At 46.3% G+C, this 24,752-nt stretch overlaps 3 non-coding genes across 3 annotated transcripts; all 3 read left to right on the plus strand.

Moving 5' to 3' along the window:
* The first annotated feature begins 10,649 nt into the window (after positions 1 to 10,649).
* Positions 10,650 to 10,721, plus strand: Trnai-aau (transfer RNA isoleucine (anticodon AAU)). Its single transcript has one exon. It is a non-coding gene; the product is annotated as a tRNA-Ile (tRNA).
* A 7,531-nt stretch (positions 10,722 to 18,252) lies between these two features.
* On the plus strand, positions 18,253 to 18,324 carry Trnai-aau (transfer RNA isoleucine (anticodon AAU)). Its single transcript has one exon. It is a non-coding gene; the product is annotated as a tRNA-Ile (tRNA).
* A 2,999-nt stretch (positions 18,325 to 21,323) lies between these two features.
* Positions 21,324 to 21,395, plus strand: Trnai-aau (transfer RNA isoleucine (anticodon AAU)). The gene has a single exon. It is a non-coding gene; the product is annotated as a tRNA-Ile (tRNA).
* The last annotated feature ends 3,357 nt before the right edge of the window (positions 21,396 to 24,752 follow it).

The following is a 24,752-nucleotide window of genomic DNA, read 5'->3' on the forward strand; positions in this document are numbered from 1 at the left end:
ACCGCTAGGCCGCGCCTCTTTAGCTCAGCGGTAGAGCAGTGTTCTAATAAACCAGGAGTCGTAAGTTCCATCCTAACAGGAGAAAGATTAATTTTGGAAATCAGTTGCGCGTCGTGGCCGTATAGCAAACAGTACCTGTGATGACGAACAATTAGCGACAGGCGTTTTTTTAAGAATTACTTTCAGATGCGATTAAGGCGAATGGCGCAGATAAAGCATTTGCCAAAGCGGTACAGCATAAGGTGGGACGAGGCAGTCTGAATTACATTTTATAGATGTATTTCTCACATATCTCAGAGCCTCTCGCGATATTCGTCGTCGTCGTCGTCGTCGCCGTCGTCGCCGCCGCCGCCGCTTCTGCAGAAGTAGCAAATGGCAATCGTAGCAAATGCGGCGAGGGACGCCCTGCCTTCGATTCCGAATGCACAAAGTGTGTGGTCTTGTTTCTCAGTCTATATTTGGTCGGTCTCGTCAGAGGTTGAATGTAACGAATGGGTGGGAAAGAGCAAGGGGCAGCGGCTGTGTAGAACGAAAACACAAATCCTCAGGGGTGTGAGCGTTTCGAGATGAGTCGTATACATGTAAATGTTGGTCGTCAGTGACCGTGTGGCCTAATGCATAAGCCGTCGGACTTCGGATCTGAAGATTACAGGTTCGAATGCTGTCACGCTTGTGTTTTTCCAGTTCTGAAAAAGAAACATAACGTTTTAATGTAGCAATTGAGCAGTACGAAACCGTCTGAATGTTGCTGTTGACCATTTTTTGCTTGGAGATGCTCTTGAGCTTGAAACACACACAACAAGACCGGTGTTAACTAGCGAAATGGTCGGCAGAGTGCCGACACAGCGAGTTTTGACTATCACTTGCACATCTAAAACAACGTCGGAAAGTAACTCGTTCGGCTTTTGAGTCACATAAAGTATGTGCGTTAATTTTGACGCCACTAGCTCTGCATGTTGTCATGCAATTTCTTTGCCTCTCAGAAATGATTATGACATAAAAGTGAAGTACGTGACGAGTGTGACGTTAGGAAAACATTAGGCATCATGGAGAGATTCTGTATGGGACCACCCAACCCAAACGAGTACTGTGTGACGTGCTACCCGGCAGGTATTCACCGAGGTAGCCGGCTAGCTCAGTCGGTAGAGCGTCAGACTCTTAATCCCAGTGTCGTGGGTTCGAGCCAGACGCTGGGCGGAACGGAATTTTGTTCCGCTGCAAGTGTAAATTACCGTTTTTCTGATTAACGAGATTTAATGGAAATAGCAACTTTAAACTTTACCTACGTCTCTGTCAGTCGCAAGGAAGCTGTATTTGAAGGTGAAGGTGATTTTGTAGACATGTGTGAAAGACATGTTCTGAAATGCAAGTGTTGTTGTTTGGAGAGCACATCGGTTACGTGTCAGATGTGTAGCCAAGCAGTAATTTGTCGCCATAGCTGCAAACATTAGCCGGTAATATGAAGTGTTGTCAGCTAAAGTCTGATGATGCAGACGACCGTAAGGACGAAGTACCCAAGAGTACCGCTAGGCCGCGCCTCTTTAGCTCAGCGGTAGAGCAGTGTTCTAATAAACCAGGAGTCGTAAGTTCCATCCTAACAGGAGAAAGATTAATTTTGGAAATCAGTTGCGCGTCGTGGCCGTATAGCAAACAGTACCTGTGATGACGAACAATTAGCGACAGGCGTTTTTTTAAGAATTACTTTCAGATGCGATTAAGGCGAATGGCGCAGATAAAGCATTTGCCAAAGAGGTACAGCATAAGGTGGGACGAGGCAGTCTGAATTACATTTTATAGATGTAGTTCTCACATATCTCAGAGCCTCTCGCGATATTCGTCGTCGTCGTCGTCGTCGTCGCCGCCGCCGCCGCTTCTGCAGAAGTAGCAAATGGCAATCGTAGCAAATGCGGCGAGGGACGCCCTGCCTTCGATTCCGAATGCACAAAGTGTGTGGTCTTGTTTCTCAGTCTATATTTGGTCGGTCTCGTCAGAGGTTGAATGTAACGAATGGGTGGGAAAGAGCAAGGGGCAGCGGCTGTGTAGAACGAAAACACAAATCCTCAGGGGTGTGAGCGTTTCGAGATGAGTCGTATACATGTAAATGTTGATCGTCAGTGATCGTGTGGCCTAATGGATAAGGCGTCGGACTTCGGATCTGAAGATTACAGGTTCGAATGCTGTCACGCTTGTGTTTTTCGAGTTCTGAAAAAGAAACATAACGTTTTAATGTAGCAATTGAGCAGTACGAAACCGTCTGAATGTTGCTGTTGACCATTTTTTGCTTGGAGATGCTCTTGAGCTTGAAACACACACAACAAGACCGGTGTTAACTAGCGAAATGGTCGGCAGAGTGCCGACACAGCGAGTTTTGACTATCACTTGCACATCTAAAACAACGTCGGAAAGTAACTCGTTCGGCTTTTGAGTCACATAAAGTATGTGTGTTAATTTTGACGCAACTAGCTCTGCATGTTGTCATGCAATTTCCTTACCTCTCAGAAATGATTATGACATAAAAGTGAAGTACGTGACGAGTGTGACGTTAGGAAAACATTAGGCAGCATGGAGAGTTTCTGTATGGGACCACTCAACGCAAACGAGTACTGTGTTACGTGCTACCCGGCAGGTATTCACCGAGGTAGCCGGCTAGCTCAGTCGGTACAGCGTCAGACTCTTAATCCCAGGGTCGTGGGTTCGAGCCAGACGCTGGGCTTAACGGAATTTTGTTCCGCTGCAGGTGTAAATTACCGTTTTTCTGATTAACGAGATTTAATGGAAATAGCAACTTTAAACTTTGCCTACGTCTCTGTCAGTCGCAAGGAAACTGTATTTGAAGGTGAAGGTGATTTTGTAGACAAGTGTGAAAGACATGTTCTGAAATGCAAGTGTTGTTGTTTGGACAGCACATCGGTTACGTGTCAGATGTGTAGCCAAGCAGTAATTTGTCGCCATAGCTGCAAATATTAGCCGGTAATATGAAGTGTTGTCAGCTAAAGTCTGATGATGCAGACGACCGTAAGGACGAAGTACCCAAGAGTACTGCTAGGCCGCGCCTCTTTAGCTCAGTGGTAGAGCCCTGGTCTAATAAACCAGGGGTCGTAAGTTCCATTCTCACAGGAGAAAGATTAATTTTGGAAATTAGTTGCGCGTCGTGGCCGTATAGCAAACAGTACCTGTGATGACGAACAATTAGCGACAGGCGTTTTTTTAAGAATTACTCTCAGATGCGATTAAGGCGAATGGCGCAGATAAAGCATTTGCCAAAGCGGTACAGCATAAGGTGGGACGAGGCAGTCTGAATTACATTTTATAGATGTATTTCTCACATATCTCAGAGCCTCTCGCGACATTCGTCGTCGTCGTCGTCGCCGTCGTCGCCGCCGCCGCCGCTTCTGCAGAAGTAGCAAATGGCAATCGTAGCAAATGCGGCGAGGGACGCCCTGCCTTCGATTCCGAATGCACAAAGTGTGTGGTCTTGTTTCTCAGTCTATATTTGGTCGGTCTCGTCAGAGGTTGAATGTAACGAATGGGTGGGAAAGAGCAAGGGGCAGCGGCTGTGTAGAACGAAAACACAAATCCTCAGGGGTGTGAGCGTTTCGAGATGAGTCGTATACATGTAAATGTTGGTCGTCAGTGACCGTGTGGCCTAATGGATAAGGCGTCGGACTTCGGATCTGAAGATTACAGGTTCGAATGCTGTCACGCTTGTGTTTTTCGAGTTCTGAAAAAGAAACATAACGTTTTAATGTAGCAATTGAGCAGTACGAAACCGTCTGAATGTTGCTGTTGACCATTTTTTGCTTGGAGATGCTCTTGAGCTTGAAACACACACAACAAGACCGGTGTTAACTAGCGAAATGGTCGGCAGAGTGCCGACACAGCGAGTTTTGACTATCACTTGCACATCTAAAACAACGTCGGAAAGTAACTCGTTCGGCTTTTGAGTCACATAAAGTATGTGCGTTAATTTTGACGCCACTAGCTCTGCATGTTGTCATGCAATTTCTTTGCCTCTCAGAAATGATTATGACATAAAAGTGAAGTACGTGACGAGTGTGACGTTAGGAAAACATTAGGCATCATGGAGAGATTCTGTATGGGACCACCCAACCCAAACGAGTACTGTGTGACGTGCTACCCGGCAGGTATTCACCGAGGTAGCCGGCTAGCTCAGTCGGTAGAGCGTCAGACTCTTAATCCCAGGGTCGTGGGTTCGAGCCAGACGCTGGGCGGAACGGAATTTTGTTCCGCTGCAAGTGTAAATTACCGCTTTTCTGATTAACGAGATTTAATGGAAATAGCAACTTTAAACTTTGCCTACGTCTCTGTCAGTCGCAAGGAAGCTGTATTTGAAGGTGAAGGTGATTTTGTAGACATGTGTGAAAGACATGTTCTGAAATGCAAGTGTTGTTGTTTGGAGAGCACATCGGTTACGTGTCAGATGTGTAGCCAAGCAGTAATTTGTCGCCATAGCTGCAAACATTAGCCGGTAATATGAAGTGTTGTCAGCTAAAGTCTGATGATGCAGACGACCGTAAGGACGAAGTACCCAAGAGTACCGCTAGGCCGCGCCTCTTTAGCTCAGCGGTAGAACAGTGTTCTAATAAACCAGGAGTCGTAAGTTCCATCCTCACAGGAGAAAGATTAATTTTGGAAATCAGTTGCGCGTCGTGGCCGTATAGCAAACAGTACCTGTGATGGCGAACAATTAGCGACAGGCGTTTTTTTAAGAATTACTTTCAGATGCGATTAAGGCGAATGGCGCAGATAAAGCATTTGCCAAAGAGGTACAGCATAAGGTGGGACGAGGCAGTCTGAATTACATTTTATAGATGTATTTCTCACATATCTCAGAGCCTCTCGCGATATTCGTCGTCGTCGTCGTCGTCGCCGTCGTCGCCGCCGCCGCCGCTTCTGCAGAAGTAGCAAACGGCAATCGTAGCAAATGCGGCGAGGGACGCCCTGCCTTCGATTCCGAATGCACAAAGTGTGTGGTCTTGTTTCTCAGTCTATATTTGGTCGGTCTCGTCAGAGGTTGAATGTAACGAATGGGTGGGAAAGAGCAAGGGGCAGCGGTTGTGTAGAACGAAAACACAAATCCTCAGGGGTGTGAGCGTTTCGAGATGAGTCGTATACATGTAAATGTTGATCGTCAGTGATCGTGTGGCCTAATGGATAAGGCGTCGGACTTCGGATCTGAAGATTACAGGTTCGAATGCTGTCACGCTTGTGTTTTTCGAGTTCTGAAAAAGAAACATAACGTTTTAATGTAGCAATTGAGCAGTACGAAACCGTCTGAATGTTGCTGTTGACCATTTTTTGCTTGGAGATGCTCTTGAGCTTGAAACACACACAACAAGACCGGTGTTAACTAGCGAAATGGTCGGCAGAGTGCCGACACAGCGAGTTTTGACTATCACTTGCACATCTAAAACAACGTCGGAAAGTAACTCGTTCGGCTTTTGAGTCACATAAAGTATGTGCGTTAATTTTGACGCCACTAGCTCTGCATGTTGTCATGCAATTTCTTTGCCTCTCAGAAATGATTATGACATAAAAGTGAAGTACGTGACGAGTGTGACGTTAGGAAAACATTAGGCATCATGGAGAGATTCTGTATGGGACCACCCAACCCAAACGAGTACTGTGTGACGTGCTACCCGGCAGGTATTCACCGAGGTAGCCGGCTAGCTCAGTCGGTAGAGCGTCAGACTCTTAATCCCAGTGTCGTGGGTTCGAGCCAGACGCTGGGCGGAACGGAATTTTGTTCCGCTGCAAGTGTAAATTACCGTTTTTCTGATTAACGAGATTTAATGGAAATAGCAACTTTAAACTTTGCCTACGTCTCTGTCAGTCGCAAGGAAGCTGTATTTGAAGGTGAAGGTGATTTTGTAGACATGTGTGAAAGACATGTTCTGAAATGCAAGTGTTGTTGTTTGGAGAGCACATCGGTTACGTGTCAGATGTGTAGCCAAGCAGTAATTTGTCGCCATAGCTGCAAACATTAGCCGGTAATATGAAGTGTTGTCAGCTAAAGTCTGATGATGCAGACGACCGTAAGGACGAAGTACCCAAGAGTACCGCTAGGCCGCGCCTCTTTAGCTCAGCGGTAGAGCAGTGTTCTAATAAACCAGGAGTCGTAAGTTCCATCCTAACAGGAGAAAGATTAATTTTGGAAATCAGTTGCGCGTCGTGGCCGTATAGCAAACAGTACCTGTGATGACGAACAATTAGCGACAGGCGTTTTTTTAAGAATTACTTTCAGATGCGATTAAGGCGAATGGCGCAGATAAAGCATTTGCCAAAGAGGTACAGCATAAGGTGGGACGAGGCAGTCTGAATTACATTTTATAGATGTATTTCTCACATATCTCAGAGCCTCTCGCGATATTCGTCGTCGTCGTCGTCGTCGCCGTCGTCGCCGCCGCCGCCGCTTCTGCAGAAGTAGCAAATGGCAATCGTAGCAAATGCGGCGAGGGACGCCCTGTCTTCGATTCCGAATGCACAAAGTGTGTGGTCTTGTTTCTCAGTCTATATTTGGTCGGTCTCGTCAGAGGTTGAATGTAACGAATGGGTGGGAAAGAGCAAGGGGCAGCGGCTGTGTAGAACGAAAACACAAATCCTCAGGGGTGTGAGCGTTTCGAGATGAGTCGTATACATGTAAATGTTGATCGTCAGTGATCGTGTGGCCTAATGGATAAGGCGTCGGACTTCGGATCTGAAGATTACAGGTTCGAATGCTGTCACGCTTGTGTTTTTCGAGTTCTGAAAAAGAAACATAACGTTTTAATGTAGCAATTGAGCAGTACGAAACCGTCTGAATGTTGCTGTTGACCATTTTTTGCTTGGAGATGCTCTTGAGCTTGAAACACACACAACAAGACCGGTGTTAACTAGCGAAATGGTCGGCAGAGTGCCGACACAGCGAGTTTTGACTATCACTTGCACATCTAAAACAACGTCGGAAAGTAACTCGTTCGGCTTTTGAGTCACATAAAGTATGTGCGTTAATTTTGACGCCACTAGCTCTGCATGTTGTCATGCAATTTCTTTGCCTCTCAGAAATGATTATGACATAAAAGTGAAGTACGTGACGAGTGTGACGTTAGGAAAACATTAGGCATCATGGAGAGATTCTGTATGGGACCACCCAACCCAAACGAGTACTGTGTGACGTGCTACCCGGCAGGTATTCACCGAGGTAGCCGGCTAGCTCAGTCGGTAGAGCGTCAGACTCTTAATCCCAGTGTCGTGGGTTCGAGCCAGACGCTGGGCGGAACGGAATTTTGTTCCGCTGCAAGTGTAAATTACCGTTTTTCTGATTAACGAGATTTAATGGAAATAGCAACTTTAAACTTTGCCTACGTCTCTGTCAGTCGCAAGGAAGCTGTATTTGAAGGTGAAGGTGATTTTGTAGACATGTGTGAAAGACATGTTCTGAAATGCAAGTGTTGTTGTTTGGAGAGCACATCGGTTACGTGTCAGATGTGTAGCCAAGCAGTAATTTGTCGCCATAGCTGCAAACATTAGCCGGTAATATGAAGTGTTGTCAGCTAAAGTCTGATGATGCAGACGACCGTAAGGACGAAGTACCCAAGAGTACCGCTAGGCCGCGCCTCTTTAGCTCAGCGGTAGAGCAGTGTTCTAATAAACCAGGAGTCGTAAGTTCCATCCTAACAGGAGAAAGATTAATTTTGGAAATCAGTTGCGCGTCGTGGCCGTATAGCAAACAGTACCTGTGATGACGAACAATTAGCGACAGGCGTTTTTTTAAGAATTACTTTCAGATGCGATTAAGGCGAATGGCGCAGATAAAGCATTTGCCAAAGCGGTACAGCATAAGGTGGGACGAGGCAGTCTGAATTACATTTTATAGATGTAGTTCTCACATATCTCAGAGCCTCTCGCGATATTCGTCGTCGTCGTCGTCGTCGCCGTCGTCGCCGCCGCCGCCGCTTCTGCAGAAGTAGCAAATGGCAATCGTAGCAAATGCGGCGAGGGACGCCCTGTCTTCGATTCCGAATGCACAAAGTGTGTGGTCTTGTTTCTCAGTCTATATTTGGTCGGTCTCGTCAGAGGTTGAATGTAACGAATGGGTGGGAAAGAGCAAGGTGCAGCGGCTGTGTAGAACGAAAACACAAATCCTCAGGGGTGTGAGCGTTTCGAGATGACTCGTATACATGTAAATGTTGGTCGTCAGTGACCGTGTGGCCTAATGGATAAGGCGTCGGACTTCGGATCTGAAGATTACAGGTTCGAATGCTGTCACGCTTGTGTTTTTCCAGTTCTGAAAAAGAAACATAACGTTTTAATGTAGCAATTGAGCAGTACGAAACCGTCTGAATGTTGCTGTTGACCATTTTTTGCTTGGAGATGCTCTTGAGCTTGACACACACACAACAAGACCGGTGTTAACTAGCGAAATGGTCGGCAGAGTGCCGACACAGCGAGTTTTGACTATCACTTGCACATCTAAAACAACGTCGGAAAGTAACTCGTTCGGCTTTTGAGTCACATAAAGTATGTGTGTTAATTTTGACGCCACTAGCTCTGCATGTTGTCATGCAATTTCTGTACCTCACAGAAATGATTATGACATAAAAGTGAAGTACGTGACGAGTGTGACGATAGGAAAACATTAGGCATCATGGAGAGTTTCTGTATGGGACCACCCAACGCAAACGAGTACTGTGTGACGTGCTACCCGGCAGGTATTCACCGAGGTAGCCGGCTAGCTCAGTCGGTACAGCGTCAGACTCTTAATCCCAGTGTCGTGGGTTCGAGCCAGACGCTGGGCGGAACGGAATTTTGTTCCGCTGCAGGTGTAAATTACCGTTTTTCTGATTAACGAGATTTAATGGAAATAGCAACTTTAAACTTTGCCTACGTCTCTGTCAGTCGCAAGGAAACTGTATTTGAAGGTGAAGGTGATTTTGTAGACATGTGTGAAAGACATGTTCTGAAATGCAAGTGTTGTTGTTTGGACAGCACATCGGTTACGTGTCAGATGTGTAGCCAAGCAGTAATTTGTCGCCATAGCTGCAAATATTAGCCGGTAATATGAAGTGTTGTCAGCTAAAGTCTGATGATGCAGACGACCGTAAGGACGAAGTATCCAAGAGTACCGCTAGGCCGCGCCTCTTTAGCTCAGTGGTAGAGCAGTGGTCTAATAAACCAGAGGTCGTAAGTTCCATTCTCACAGGAGAAAGATTAACTTTGGAAATTAGTTGCGCGTCGTGGCCGTATAGCAAACAGTACCTGTGATGACGAACAATTAGCGACAGGCGTTTTTTTAAGAATTACTCTCAGATGCGATTAAGGCAAATGGCGCAGATAAAGCATTTGCCAAAGCGGTACAGCATAAGTTGGGACGAGGCAGTCTGAATTACATTTTATAGATGTATTTCTCACATATCTCAGAGCCTCTCGCGATATTCGTCGTCGTCGTCGTCGTCGTCGTCGCCGCCGCTTCTGCAGAAGTAGCAAATGGCAATCGTAGCAAATGCGGCGAGGGACGCCCTGCCTTCGATTCCGAATGCACAAAGTGTGTGGTCTTGTTTCTCAGTCTATATTTGGTCGGTCTCGTCAGAGGTTGAATGTAACGAATGGGTGGGAAAGAGCAAGGGGCAGCGGCTGTGTAGAACGAAAACACAAAGCCTCAGGGGTGTGAGCGTTTCGAGATGAGTCGTATACATGTAAATGTTGGTCGTCAGTGACCGTGTGGCCAAATGGATAAGGCGTCGGACTTCGGATCTGAAGATTACAGGTTCGAATGCTGTCACGCTTGTGTTTTTCCAGTTCTGAAAAAGAAACATAACGTTTTAATGTAGCAATTGAGCAGTACGAAACCGTCTGAATGTTGCTGTTGACCATTTTTTGCTTGGAGATGCTCTTGAGCTTGAAACACACACAACAAGACCGGTGTTAACTAGCGAAATGGTCGGCAGAGTGCCGACACAGCGAGTTTTGACTATCACTTGCACATCTAAAACAACGTCGGAAAGTAACTCGTTCGGCTTTTGAGTCACATAAAGTATGTGCGTTAATTTTGACGCCACTAGCTCTGCATGTTGTCATGCAATTTCTTTACCTCTCAGAAATGATTATGACATAAAAGTGAAGTACGTGACGAGTGTGACGTTAGGAAAACATTAGGCATCATGGAGAGATTCTGTATGGGACCACCCAACCCAAACGAGTACTGTGTGACGTGCTACCCGGCAGGTATTCACCGAGGTAGACGGCTAGCTCAGTCGGTAGAGCGTCAGACTCTTAATCCCAGTGTCGTGGGTTCGAGCCAGACGCTGGGCGGAACGGAATTTTGTTCCGCTGCAAGTGTAAATTACCGTTTTTCTGATTAACGAGATTTAATGGAAATAGCAACTTTAAACTTTGCCTACGTCTCTGTCAGTCGCAAGGAAGCTGTATTTGAAGGTGAAGGTGATTTTGTAGACATGTGTGAAAGACATGTTCTGAAATGCAAGTGTTGTTGTTTGGAGAGCACATCGGTTACGTGTCAGATGTGTAGTCAAGCAGTAATTTGTCTCCATAGCTGCAAATATTAGCCGGTAATATGAAGTGTTGTCAGCTAAAGTCTGATGATGCAGACGACCGTAAGGACGAAGTACCCAAGAGTACCGCTAGGCCGCGCCTCTTTAGCTCAGTGGTAGAGCACTGGTCTAATAAACCAGCGGTCGTAAGTTCAATCCTCACAGGAGAAAGATGAATTTTGGAAATCAGTTGCGCGTCGTGGCCGTATAGCAAACAGTACCTGTGATGACGAATATTAGCGACAGGCGTTTTTTTAAGAATCACTCTCAGATGCGATTAAGGCGAATGGCGCAGATAAAGCATTTGCCAAAGCGGTACAGCATAAGGTGGGACGAGGCAGTCTGAATTACATTTTATAGATGTATTTCTCACATATCTCAGAGCCTCTCGCGATATTCGTCGTCGTCGTCGTCGTCGTCGTCGCCGCCGCCACTTCTGCAGAAGTAGCAAATGGCAATCGTAGCAAATGCGGCGAGGGACGCCCCGCCTTCGATTCCGAATGCACAAAGTGTGTGGTGTTGTTTCTCAGTCTATATTTGGTCGGTCTCGTCAGAGGTTGAATGTAACGAATGGGTGGGAAAGAGCAAGGGGCAGCGGCTGTGTAGAACGAAAACACAAATCCTCAGGGGTGTGAGCGTTTCGAGATGAGTCGTATACATGTAAATGTTGGTCGTCAGTGACCGTGTGGCCTAATGGATAAGGCGTCGGATTTCGGATCTGAAGATTACAGGTTCGAATGCTGTCACGCTTGTGTTTTTCCAGTTCTGAAAAAGAAACATAACGTTTTAATGTAGCAATTGAGCAGTACGAAACCGTCTGAATGTTGCTGTTGACCATTTTTTGCTTGGAGATGCTCTTGAGCTTGAAACACACACAACAAGACCGGTATTAACTAGCGAAATGGTCGGCAGAGTGCCGACACAGCGAGTTTTGACTATCACTTGCACATCTAAAACAACGTCGGAAAGTAACTCGTTCGGCTTTTGAGTCACATAAAGTATGTGCGTTAATTTTGACGCCACTAGCTCTGCATGTTGTCATGCAATTTCTTTACCTCTCACAAATGATTATGACATAAAAGTGAAGTACGTGACGAGTGTGACGTTAGGAAAACATTAGGCATCATGGAGAGATTCTGTATGGGACCACCCAACCCAAACGAGTACTGTGTGACGTGCTACCCGGCAAGTATTCACCGAGGTAGTCGGCTAGCTCAGTCGGTAGAGCGTCAGACTCTTAATCCCAGTGTCGTGGGTTCGAGCCAGACGCTGGGCGGAACGGAATTTTGTTCCGCTGCAAGTGTAAATTACCGTTTTTCTGATTAACGAGATTTAATGGAAATAGCAACTTTAAACTTTGCCTACGTCTCTGTCAGTCGCAAGGAAGCTGTATTTGAAGGTGAAGGTGATCTTGTAGACATGTGTGAAAGACATGTTCTGAAATGCAAGTGTTGTTGTTTGGAGAGCACATCGGTTACGTGTCAGATGTGTAGTCAAGCAGTAATTTGTCGCCATAGCTGCAAATATTAGCCGGTAATATGAAGTGTTGTCAGCTAAAGTCTGATGATGCAGACGACCGTAAGGACGAAGTACCCAAGAGTACCGCTAGGCCGCGCGTCTTTAGCTCAGTGGTAGAGCACTGGTCTAATAAACCAGGGGTCGTAAGTTCCATCCTCACAGGAGAAAGATGAATTTTGGAAATCAGTTGCGCGTCGTGGCCGTATAGCAAACAGTACCTGTGATGACGAACAATTAGCGACAGGCGTTTTTTTAAGAATCACTCTCAGATGCGATTAAGGCGAATGGCGCAGATAAAGCATTTGCCAAAGCGGTACAGCATAAGGTGGGACGAGGCAGTCTGAATTACATTTTATAGATGTATTTCTCACATATCTCAGAGCCTCTCGCGATATTCGTCGTCGTCGTCGTCGTCGTCGTCGTCGTCGCCGCCGCCGCCGCCGCTTCTTCAGAAGTAGCAAATGGCAATCGTAGCAAATGCGGCGAGGGACGCCCTGCCTTCGATTCCGAATGCACAAAGTGTGTGGTCTTGTTTCTCAGTCTATATTTGGTCGGTCACGTCAGAGGTTGAATGTAACGAATGGGTGGGAAAGAGCAAGGGGCAGCGGCTGTGTAGAACGAAAACACAAATCCTCAGGGGTGTGAGCGTTTCGAGATGAGTCGTATACATGTAAATGTTGGTCGTCAGTGACCGTGAGGCCTAATGGATAAGGCGTCGGACTTCGGATCTGAAGATTACAGGTTCGAATGCTGTCACGCTTGTGTTTTTCCAGTTCTGAAAAAGAAACATAACGTTTTAATGTAGCAATTGAGCAGTACGAAACCGTCTGAATGTTGCTGTTGACCATTTTTTGCTTGGAGATGCTCTTGAGCTTGAAACACACACAACAAGACCGGTGTTAACTAGCGAAATGGTCGGCAGAGTGCCGACACAGCGAGTTTTGACTATCACTTGCACATCTAAAACAACGTCGGAAAGTAACTCGTTCGGCTTTTGAGTCACATAAAGTATGTGCGTTAATTTTGACGCCACTAGCTCTGCATGTTGTCATGCAATTTCTTTACCTCTCACAAATGATTATGACATAAAAGTGAAGTACGTGACGAGTGTGACGTTAGGAAAACATTAGGCATCATGGAGAGATTCTGTATGGGACCACCCAACCCAAACGAGTACTGTGTGACGTGCTACCCGGCAGGTATTCACCGAGATAGCCGGCTAGCTCAGTCGGTAGAGCGTCAGACTCTTAATCCCAGCGTCGTGGGTTCGAGCCAGACGCTGGGCGGCACGTAGTTTTGTTCCGCTGCAAGTGTAAATTACCGTTTTTCTGATTAACGAGATTTAATGGAAATAGCAACTTTAAACTTTGCCTACGTCTCTGTCAGTCGCAAGGAAGCTGTATTTGAAGGTGAAGGTGATTTTGTAGACATGTGTGAAAGACATGTTCTGAAATGCAAGTGTTGTTGTTTGGAGAGCACATCGGTTACGTGTCAGATGTGTAGCCAAGCAGTAATTTGTCGCCATAGCTGCAAATATTAGCCGGTAATATGAAGTGTTGTCAGCTAAAGTCTGATGATGCAGACGACCGTAAGGCCGAAGTACCCAAGAGTACCGCTAGGCCGCGCGTCTTTAGCTCAGTGGTAGAGCACTGGTCTAATAAACCCGGGGTCGTAAGTTCCATCCTCACAGGAGAAAGATGAATTTTGGAAATCAGTTGCGCGTCGTGGCCGTATAGCAAACAGTACCTGTGATGACGAACAATTAGCGACAGGCGTTTTTTTAAGAATCACTCTCAGATGCGATTAAGGCGAATGGCGCAGATAAAGCATTTGCCAAAGCGGTACAGCATAAGGTGGGACGAGGCAGTCTGAATTACATTTTATAGATGTATTTCTCACATATCTCAGAGCCTCTCGCGATATTCGTCGTCGTCGTCGTCGTCGTCGTCGTCGCCGCCGCCGCCGCTTCTGCAGAAGTAGCAAATGGCAATCGTAGCAAATGCGGCGAGGGACGCCCTGCCTTCGATTCCGAATGCACAAAGTGTGTGGTCTTGTTTCACAGTCTATATTTGGTCGGTCTCGTCAGAGGTTGAATGTAACGAATGGGTGGGAAAGAGCAAGGGGCAGCGGCTGTGTAGAACGAAAACACAAATCCTCAGGGGTGTGAGCGTTTCGAGATGAGTCGTATACATGTAAATGTTGGTCGTCAGTGACCGTGTGGCCTAATGGATAAGGCGTCGGACTTCGGATCTGAAGATTACAGGTTCGAATGCTGTCACGCTTGTGTTTTTCCAGTTCTGAAAAAGAAACATAACGTTTTAATGTAGCAATTGAGCAGTACGAAACCGTCTGAATGTTGCTGTTGACCATTTTTTGCTTGGAGATGCTCTTGAGCTTGAAACACACACAACAAGACCGGTGTTAACTAGCGAAATGGTCGGCAGAGTGCCGACACAGCGAGTTTTGACTATCACTTGCACATCTAAAACAACGTCGGAAAGTAACTCGTTCGGCTTTTGAGTCACATAAAGTATGTGCGTTAATTTTGACGCCACTAGCTCTGCATGTTGTCATGCAATTTCTTTACCTCTCACAAATGATTATGACATAAAAGTGAAGTACGTGACGAGTGTGACGTTAGGAAAACATTAGGTATCATGGAGAGATTCTGTATGGGACCACCCAACCCAAACGAGTACTGTGTGACGTGCTACCCGGCAGGTATTCACCGAGATAGCCGGCTAGCTCAGTCGGTAGAGCGTCAGACTCTTAATCCCAGCGTCGTGGGTTCGAGCCAGACGCTGGGCGGCACGTAATTTTGTTCCGCTGCAAGTGTAAATTACCGTTTTTCTGATTAACGAGATTTAATGGAAATAGCAACTTTAAACTTTGCCTACGTCTCTGTCAGTCGCAAGGAAGCTGTATTTGAAGGTGAAGGTGATTTTGTAGACATGTGTGAAAGACATGTTCTGAAATGCAAGTGTTGTTGTTTGGAGAGCACATCGGTTACGTGTCAGATGTGTAGCCAAGCAGTAATTTGTCGCCATAGCTGCAAATATTAGCCGGTAATATGAAGTGTTGTCAGCTAAAGTCTGATGATGCAGACGACCGTAAGGACGAAGTACCCAAGAGTACCGCTAGGCCGCGCGTCTTTAGCTCAGTGGTAGAGCACTGGTCTAATAAACCAGGGGTCGTAAGTTCCATCCTCACAGGAGAAAGATGAATTTTGGAAATCAGTTGCGCGTCGTGGCCGTATAGCAAACAGTACCTGTGATGACGAACAATTAGCGACAGGCGTTTTTTTAAGAATTACTTTCAGATGCGATTAAGGCGAATGGCGCAGATAAAGCATTTGCCAAAGCGGTACAGCATAAGGTGGGACGTGGCAGTCTGAATTACATTTTATAGATGTATTTCTCACATATCTCAGAGCCTCTCGCGATATTCGTCGTCGTCGTCGTCGTCGTCGCCGCCGCCGCCGCTTCTGCAGAAGTAGCAAATGGCAATCGTAGCAAATGCGGCGAGGGACGCCCTGCCTTCGATTCCGAATGCACAAAGTGTGTGGTCTTGTTTCTCAGTCTATATTTGGTCGGTCTCGTCAGAGGTTGAATGTAACGAATGGGTGGGAAAGAGCAAGGGGCAGCGGCTGTGTAGAACGAAAACACAAAGCCTCAGGGGTGTGAGCGTTTCGAGATGAGTCGTATACATGTAAATGTTGGTCGTCAGTGACCGTGTGGCCAAATGGATAAGGCGTCGGACTTCGGATCTGAAGATTACAGGTTCGAATGCTGTCACGCTTGTGTTTTTCCAGTTCTGAAAAAGAAACATAACGTTTTAATGTAGCAATTGAGCAGTACGAAACCGTCTGAATGTTGCTGTTGACCATTTTTTGCTTGGAGATGCTCTTGAGCTTGAAACACACACAACAAGACCGGTGTTAACTAGCGAAATGGTCGGCAGGGTGCCGACACAGCGAGTTTTGACTATCACTTGCACATCTAAAACAACGTCGGAAAGTAACTCGTTCGGCTTTTGAGTCACATAAAGTATGTGCGTTAATTTTGACGCCACTAGCTCTGCATGTTGTCATGCAATTTCTTTACCTCTCAGAAATGATTATGACATAAAAGTGAAGTACGTGACGAGTGTGACGTTAGGAAAACATTAGGCATCATGGAGAGATTCTGTATGGGACCACCCAACCCAAACGAGTACTGTGTGACGTGCTACCCGGCAGGTATTCACCGAGGTAGACGGCTAGCTCAGTCGGTAGAGCGTCAGACTCTTAATCCCAGTGTCGTGGGTTCGAGCCAGACGCTGGGCGGAACGGAATTTTGTTCCGCTGCAAGTGTAAATTACCGTTTTTCTGATTAACGAGATTTAATGGAAATAGCAACTTTAAACTTTGCCTACGTCTCTGTCAGTCGCAAGGAAGCTGACACTAGATCGCGTGTTGATTTTGTAGACATGTGTGAAAGACATGTTCTCAAATGCAACTGTTGTTGTTTGGAGAGCACATCGGTTACGTGTCAGATGTGTAGCCAAGCAGTAATGGGTCGTCATAGCTGCAAATATTAGCTGGTAATATGAAGTGTTGTCAGCTGAAGTCGGATGATGCAGACGACCGTAAGGACGAAGTACCCAAGAGTACCGCAAGGGTGCGCCTCTTTAGCTCAGCGGTAGAGCAGTGTTCTAATAAACCAGGAGTCGTAAGTTCCATCCTAACAGGAGAAAGATTAATTTTGGAAATCAGTTGCGCGTCGTGGCCGTATAGCAAACAGTACCTGTAATGACGAACAATTAGCGACAGGCGTTTTTTTAAGAATTACTTTCAGATGCGATTAAGGCGAATGGCGCAGATAAAGCATTTGCCAAAGCGGTACAGCATAAGGTGGACCGAGGCAGTCTGAATTACATTTTATAGATGTATTTCTCACATATCTCAGAGCCTCTCGCGATATTCGTCGTCGTCGTCGTCGTCGTCGTCGTCGCCGCCGCCGCCGCTTCTGCAGAAGTAGCAAATGGCAATCGTAGCAAATGCGGCGAGGGACGCCCTGCCTTCGATTCCGAATGCACAAAGTGTGTGGTCATGTTTCTCAGTCTATATTTGGTCGGTCTCGTCAGAGGTTGAATGTAACGAATGGGTGGGAAAGAGCAATGGGCAGCGGTTGTGTAGAACGAAAACACAAATCCTCAGGGGTGTGAGCGTTTCGAGATGAGTCGTATACATGTAAATGTTGGTCGTCAGTGACCGTGTGGCCTAATGGATAAGGCGTCGGACTTCGGATCTGAAGATTACAGGTTCGAATGCTGTCACGCTTGTGTTTTTTCCAGTTCTGAAAAAGAAACATAACGTTTTAATGTAGCAATTGAGCAGTACGAAACCGTCTGAATGTTGCTGTTGACCATTTTTTGCTTGGAGATGCTCTTGAGCTTGAAACACACACAACAAGACCGGTGTTAACTAGCGAAATGGTCGGCAGAGTGCCGACACAGCGAGTTTTGACTATCACTTGCACATCTAAAACAACGTCGGAAGTAACTCGTTCGGCTTTTGAGTCACATAAAGTATGTGCGTTAATTTTGACGCCACTAGCTCTGCATGTTGTCATGCAATTTCTTTACCTCTCACAAATGATTATGACATAAAAGTGAAGTACGTGACGAGTGTGACGTTAGGAAAACATTAGGCATCATGGAGAGATTCTGTATGGGACCACCCAACCCAAACGAGTACTGTGTGACGTGCTACCCGGCAGGTATTCACCGAGGTAGCCGGCTAGCTCAGTCGGTAGAGCGTCAGACTCTTAATCCCAGGGTCGTGGGTTCGAGCCAGACGCTGAGCGGAACGGAATTTTGTTCCGCTGCAAGTGTAAATTACCGTTTTTCTGATTAACGAGATTTAATGGAAATAGCAACTTTAAACTTTGCCTACGTCTCTGTCAGTCGCAAGGAAGCTGTATTTGAAGGTGAAGGTGATTTTGTAGACATGTGTGAAAGACATGTTCTGAAATGCAAGTGTTGTTGTTTGGAGAGCACATCGGTTACGTGTCAGATGTGTAGTCAAGCAGTAATTTGTCGCCATAGCTGCAAATATTAGCCGGTAATATGAAGTGTTGTCAGCTAAAGTCTGATGATGCAGACGACCGTAAGGACGAAGTACCCAAGAGTACCGCTAGGCCGCGCCTCTTTAGCTCAGTGGTAGAGCACTGGTCTAATAAACCAGCGGTCGTAAGTTCAATCCTCACAGGAGAAAGATGAATTTTGGAAATCAGTTGCGCGTCGTGGCCGTATAGCAAACAGTACCTGTGATGACGAACAATTAGCGACAGGCGTTTTTTTAAGAATCACTCTCAGATGCGATTAAGGCGAATGGCGCAGATAAAGCATTTGCCAAAGCGGTACAGCATAAGGTGGGACGAGGCAGTCTGAATTACATTTTATAGATGTATTTCTCACATATCTCAGAGCCTCTCGCGATATTCGTCGTCGTCGTCGTCGTCGTCGTCGTCGTCGCCGCCGCCACTTCTGCAGAAGTAGCAAATGGCAATCGTAGCAAATGCGGCGAGGGACGCCCTGCCTTCGATTCCGAATGCACAAAGTGTGTGGTCTTGTTTCTCAGTCTATATTTGGTCGGTCTCGTCAGAGGTTCAATGTAACGAATGGGTGGGAAAGAGCAAGGGGCAGCGGCTGTGTAGAACGAAAACACAAATCCTCAGGGGTGTGAGCGTTTCGAGATGAGTCGTATACATGTAAATGTTGGTCGTCAGTGACCGTGTGGCCTAATGGATAAGGCGTCGGATTTCGGATCTGAAGATTACAGGTTCGAATGCTGTCACGCTTGTGTTTTTCCAGTTCTGAAAAAGAAACATAACGTTTTAATGTAGCAATTGAGCAGTACGAAACCGTCTGAATGTTGCTGTTGACCATTTTTTGCTTGGAGATGCTCTTGAGCTTGAAACACACACAACAAGACCGGTGTTAACTAGCGAAATGGTCGGCAGAGTGCCGACACAGCGAGTTTTGACTATCACTTGCACATCTAAAACAACGTCGGAAAGTAACTCGTTCGGCTTTTGAGTCACATAAAGTATGTGCGTTAATTTTGACGCCACTAGCTCTGCATGTTGTCATGCAATTTCTTTACCTCTCACAAATGATTATGACATAAAGGTGAAGTACGTGACGAGTGTGACGTTAGGAAAACATTAGGCATCATGGAGAGATTCTGTATGGGACCACCCAACCCAAACGAGTACTGTGTGACGTGCTACCCGGCAAGTATTCACCGAGGTAGTCGGCTAGCTCAGTCGGTAGAGCGTCAGACTCTTAATCCCAGTGTCGTGGGTTCGAGCCAGACGCTGGGCGGAACGGAATTTTGTTCCGCTGCAAGTGTAAATTACCGTTTTTCTGATTAACGAGATTTAATGGAAATAGCAACTTTAAACTTTGCCTACGTCTCTGTCAGTCGCAAGGAAGCTGTATTTGAAGGTGAAGGTGATTTTGTAGACATGTGTGAAAGACATGTTCTGAAATGCAAGTGTTGTTGTTTGGAGAGCACATCGGTTACGTGTCAGATGTGTAGTCAAGCAGTAATTTGTCGCCATAGCTGCAAATATTAGCCGGTAATATGAAGTGTTGTCAGCTAAAGTCTGATGATGCAGACGACCGTAAGGACGAAGTACCCAAGAGTACCGCTAGGCCGCGCCTCTTTAGCTCAGTGGTAGAGCACTGGTCTAATAAACCAGGGGTCGTAAGTTCCATCCTCACAGGAGAAAGATGAATTTTGGAAATCAGTTGCGCGTCGTGGCCGTATAGCAAACAGTACCTGTGATGACGAACAATTAGCGACAGGCGTTTTTTTAAGAATCACTCTCAGATGCGATTAAGGCGAATGGCGCAGATAAAGCATTTGCCAAAGCGGTACAGCATAAGGTGGGACGAGGCAGTCTGAATTACATTTTATAGATGTATTTCTCACATATCTCAGAGCCTCTCGCGATATTCGTCGTCGTCGTCGTCGTCGTCGTCGTCGTCGTCGTCGTCGTCGTCGTCGTCGCCGCCGCCGCCGCCGCTTCTGCAGAAGTAGCAAATGGCAATCGTAGCAAATGCGGCGAGGGACGCCCTGCCTTCGATTCCGAATGCACAAAGTGTGTGGTCTTGTTTCTCAGTCTATATTTGGTCGGTCACGTCAGAGGTTGAATGTAACGAATGGGTGGGAAAGAGCAAGGGGCAGCGGCTGTGTAGAACGAAAACACAAATCCTCAGGGGTGTGAGCGTTTCGAGATGAGTCGTATACATGTAAATGTTGGTCGTCAGTGACCGTGAGGCCTAATGGATAAGGCGTCGGACTTCGGATCTGAAGATTACAGGTTCGAATGCTGTCACGCTTGTGTTTTTCCAGTTCTGAAAAAGAAACATAACGTTTTAATGTAGCAATTGAGCAGTACGAAACCGTCTGAATGTTGCTGTTGACCATTTTTTGCTTGGAGATGCTCTTGAGCTTGAAACACACACAACAAGACTGGTGTTAACTAGCGAAATGGTCGGCAGAGTGCCGACACAGCGAGTTTTGACTATCACTTGCACATCTAAAACAACGTCGGAAAGTAACTCGTTCGGCTTTTGAGTCACATAAAGTATGTGCGTTAATTTTGACGCCACTAGCTCTGCATGTTGTCATGCAATTTCTTTACCTCTCACAAATGATTATGACATAAAAGTGAAGTACGTGACGAGTGTGACGTTAGGAAAACATTAGGCATCATGGAGAGATTCTGTATGGGACCACCCAACCCAAACGAGTACTGTGTGACGTGCTACCCGGCAGGTATTCACCGAGGTAGCCGGCTAGCTCAGTCGGTAGAGCGTCAGACTCTTAATCCCAGGGTCGTGGGTTCGAGCCAGACGCTGAGCGGAACGGAATTTTGTTCCGCTGCAAGTGTAAATTACCGTTTTTCTGATTAACGAGATTTAATGGAAATAGCAACTTTAAACTTTGCCTACGTCTCTGTCAGTCGCAAGGAAGCTGTATTTGAAGGTGAAGGTGATTTTGTAGACATGTGTGAAAGACATGTTCTGAAATGCAAGTGTTGTTGTTTGGAGAGCACATCGGTTACGTGTCAGATGTGTAGTCAAGCAGTAATTTGTCGCCATAGCTGCAAATATTAGCCGGTAATATGAAGTGTTGTCAGCTAAAGTCTGATGATGCAGACGACCGTAAGGACGAAGTACCCAAGAGTACCGCTAGGCCGCGCCTCTTTAGCTCAGTGGTAGAGCATTGGTCTAATAAACCAGCGGTCGTAAGTTCAATCCTCACAGGAGAAAGATGAATTTTGGAAATCAGTTGCGCGTCGTGGCCGTATAGCAAACAGTACCTGTGATGACGAACAATTAGCGACAGGCGTTTTTTTAAGAATCACTCTCAGATGCGATTAAGGCGAATGGCGCAGATAAAGCATTTGCCAAAGCGGTACAGCATAAGGTGGGACGAGGCAGTCTGAATTACATTTTATAGATGTATTTCTCACATATCTCAGAGCCTCTCGCGATATTCGTCGTCGTCGTCGTCGTCGTCGTCGTCGTCGCCGCCGCCACTTCTGCAGAAGTAGCAAATGGCAATCGTAGCAAATGCGGCGAGGGACGCCCTGCCTTCGATTCCGAATGCACAAAGTGTGTGGTCTTGTTTCTCAGTCTATATTTGGTCGGTCTCGTCAGAGGTTCAATGTAACGAATGGGTGGGAAAGAGCAAGGGGCAGCGGCTGTGTAGAACGAAAACACAAATCCTCAGGGGTGTGAGCGTTTCGAGATGAGTCGTATACATGTAAATGTTGGTCGTCAGTGACCGTGTGGCCTAATGGATAAGGCGTCGGATTTCGGATCTGAAGATTACAGGTTCGAATGCTGTCACGCTTGTGTTTTTCCAGTTCTGAAAAAGAAACATAACGTTTTAATGTAGCAATTGAGCAGTACGAAACCGTCTGAATGTTGCTGTTGACCATTTTTTGCTTGGAGATGCTCTTGAGCTTGAAACACACACAACAAGACCGGTGTTAACTAGCGAAATGGTCGGCAGAGTGCCGACACAGCGAGTTTTGACTATCACTTGCACATCTAAAACAACGTCGGAAAGTAACTCGTTCGGCTTTTGAGTCACATAAAGTATGTGCGTTAATTTTGACGCCACTAGCTCTGCATGTTGTCATGCAATTTCTTTACCTCTCACAAATGATTATGACATAAAAGTGAAGTACGTGACGAGTGTGACGTTAGGAAAACATTAGGCATCATGGAGAGATTCTGTATGGGACCACCCAACCCAAACGAGTACTGTGTGACGTGCTACCCGGCAAGTATTCACCGAGGTAGTCGGCTAGCTCAGTCGGTAGAGCGTCAGACTCTTAATCCCAGTGTCGTGGGTTCGAGCCAGACGCTGGGCGGAACGGAATTTTGTTCCGCTGCAAGTGTAAATTACCGTTTTTCTGATTAACGAGATTTAATGGAAATAGCAACTTTAAACTTTGCCTACGTCTCTGTCAGTCGCAAGGAAGCTGTATTTGAAGGTGAAGGTGATTTTGTAGACATGTGTGAAAGACATGTTCTGAAATGCAAGTGTTGTTGTTTGGAGAGCACATCGGTTACGTGTCAGATGTGTAGTCAAGCAGTAATTTGTCGCCATAGCTGCAAATATTAGCCGGTAATATGAAGTGTTGTCAGCTAAAGTCTGATGATGCAGACGACCGTAAGGACGAAGTACCCAAGAGTACCGCTAGGCCGCGCCTCTTTAGCTCAGTGGTAGAGCACTGGTCTAATAAACCAGGGGTCGTAAGTTCCATCCTCACAGGAGAAAGATGAATTTTGGAAATCAGTTGCGCGTCGTGGCCGTATAGCAAACAGTACCTGTGATGACGAACAATTAGCGACAGGCGTTTTTTTAAGAATCACTCTCAGATGCGATTAAGGCGAATGGCGCAGATAAAGCATTTGCCAAAGCGGTACAGCATAAGGTGGGACGAGGCAGTCTGAATTACATTTTATAGATGTATTTCTCACATATCTCAGAGCCTCTCGCGATATTCGTCGTCGTCGTCGTCGTCGTCGTCGTCGCCGCCGCCACTTCTGCAGAAGTAGCAAATGGCAATCGTAGCAAATGCGGCGAGGGACGCCCTGCCTTCGATTCCGAATGCACAAAGTGTGTGGTCTTGTTTCTCAGTCTATATTTGGTCGGTCTCGTCAGAGGTTCAATGTAACGAATGGGTGGGAAAGAGCAAGGGGCAGCGGCTGTGTAGAACGAAAACACAAATCCTCAGGGGTGTGAGCGTTTCGAGATGAGTCGTATACATGTAAATGTTGGTCGTCAGTGACCGTGTGGCCTAATGGATAAGGCGTCGGATTTCGGATCTGAAGATTACAGGTTCGAATGCTGTCACGCTTGTGTTTTTCCAGTTCTGAAAAAGAAACATAACGTTTTAATGTAGCAATTGAGCAGTACGAAACCGTCTGAATGTTGCTGTTGACCATTTTTTGCTTGGAGATGCTCTTGAGCTTGAAACACACACAACAAGACCGGTGTTAACTAGCGAAATGGTCGGCAGAGTGCCGACACAGCGAGTTTTGACTATCACTTGCACATCTAAAACAACGTCGGAAAGTAACTCGTTCGGCTTTTGAGTCACATAAAGTATGTGCGTTAATTTTGACGCCACTAGCTCTGCATGTTGTCATGCAATTTCTTTACCTCTCACAAATGATTATGACATAAAAGTGAAGTACGTGACGAGTGTGACGTTAGGAAAACATTAGGCATCATGGAGAGATTCTGTATGGGACCACCCAACCCAAACGAGTACTGTGTGACGTGCTACCCGGCAAGTATTCACCGAGGTAGTCGGCTAGCTCAGTCGGTAGAGCGTCAGACTCTTAATCCCAGTGTCGTGGGTTCGAGCCAGACGCTGGGCGGAACGGAATTTTGTTCCGCTGCAAGTGTAAATTACCGTTTTTCTGATTAACGAGATTTAATGGAAATAGCAACTTTAAACTTTGCCTACGTCTCTGTCAGTCGCAAGGAAGCTGTATTTGAAGGTGAAGGTGATTTTGTAGACATGTGTGAAAGACATGTTCTGAAATGCAAGTGTTGTTGTTTGGAGAGCACATCGGTTACGTGTCAGATGTGTAGTCAAGCAGTAATTTGTCGCCATAGCTGCAAATATTAGCCGGTAATATGAAGTGTTGTCAGCTAAAGTCTGATGATGCAGACGACCGTAAGGACGAAGTACCCAAGAGTACCGCTAGGCCGCGCCTCTTTAGCTCAGTGGTAGAGCACTGGTCTAATAAACCAGGGGTCGTAAGTTCCATCCTCACAGGAGAAAGATGAATTTTGGAAATCAGTTGCGCGTCGTGGCCGTATAGCAAACAGTACCTGTGATGACGAACAATTAGCGACAGGCGTTTTTTTAAGAATCACTCTCAGATGCGATTAAGGCGAATGGCGCAGATAAAGCATTTGCCAAAGCGGTACAGCATAAGGTGGGACGAGGCAGTCTGAATTACATTTTATAGATGTATTTCTCACATATCTCAGAGCCTCTCGCGATATTCGTCGTCGTCGTCGTCGTCGTCGTCGTCGTCGTCGTCGTCGTCGTCGCCGCCGCCGCCGCCGCTTCTGCAGAAGTAGCAAATGGCAAT

Source organism: Schistocerca gregaria, unplaced genomic scaffold (assembly GCF_023897955.1).
Source record: "Schistocerca gregaria isolate iqSchGreg1 unplaced genomic scaffold, iqSchGreg1.2 ptg000169l, whole genome shotgun sequence".
NCBI lineage: Eukaryota > Metazoa > Arthropoda > Insecta > Orthoptera > Acrididae > Schistocerca > Schistocerca gregaria.